Raw genomic sequence first — 1,167 nt, 5'->3', positions numbered from 1 at the left:
CTTTTTTCAGAACATTTTTATTAGTCCAAGCCAAAACTCTGTACTCATTACACAATAACTTCCATTTCTCCTTCCCTCTCGCCCTTATTAACCACTATTTGATTTTCTGTCTTTATGAATTTGACCATTCTAGCAATATCATACAAGTGGAATAATACAATAATTGTCCTCTGTGTCTGGTTTATTTCACTCAGTATAATGTTTTCAAGGTTCATCCATATCGAAGCATGTATCAGTATCCCCTTTTTGTAAGATCGAATAAATATTCCAGTGTATGTATATATCACATTTTGTTTATCCATTCACCTGTCAATAGAAATTTGGATTATTTTCATCTTTGCCTATTGTGAACAATGCTGCTGTAAACATCAGTGTACAAATGTCGCTATGAGCTGGTTCTTTCAATATTTTTGTGTATATACCTAAAAGTAAAATTGCTGGATCATATGGTAATCTCATGCTTCATTTTTGAGGAACTACCATACTGTTTTTCACAGTAGCTGTGCCATTTACGTCCTCACCAGCAATGCACCAGTGCTTGAATTTTTTTACATCCTCATACATCATCATTTTATGATTTTATTTATAATAGACATTCTAATAAGTATGAAGTGATATCTCATTTGGGTTTTAATATATATTTTCCCAATGATTAGTGTTATGGACTGAATGTCTGTATCTCTCCAAAATGCATAGATTGAAGCCCTAACCTCAATGAACTTGTATATAGAGATGGGGTCTTTATGGAAGCAATTAAAGTTAAACAGGGTCATAACACAGGGCCCTAACCTGATAGGTCTGGTGCCCTGGTAAGAAGAGGAAGAGACACCAGAGTTCTCTCTCCACTATATAAGGACACATGAGATGACAGTGGTTTCCAAGCCAAAAAAAAAAAAAAAATAGTTCTCACCAGAAACCAAATTAGTTGACACCTTGATCTTAAACTTTCTAGCTTCTAAAACTGTGTAAAAATAAATTTCTGTTGTTTAAGACACCCAGTCTGTGGTATTTTTTTAATGTCAGCCCAAGCTAATATATGCAATTAGTGATGTAAAGTATCTTTTCAGGTGCTACTGGCCATTAGTATATTTTCTTTGCAGAAATTTTTATTCAAATCCTTTGCCTCTTTTTAATTAGGTTGTTTGCTTTATTAATGAGTTGAAGGAT

Source organism: Pteropus vampyrus, unplaced genomic scaffold (assembly GCF_000151845.1).
Source record: "Pteropus vampyrus isolate Shadow unplaced genomic scaffold, Pvam_2.0 Scaffold63, whole genome shotgun sequence".
NCBI classification, from domain to species: domain Eukaryota; kingdom Metazoa; phylum Chordata; class Mammalia; order Chiroptera; family Pteropodidae; genus Pteropus; species Pteropus vampyrus.
Note: the sequence above shows the minus strand (reverse complement) of the source record.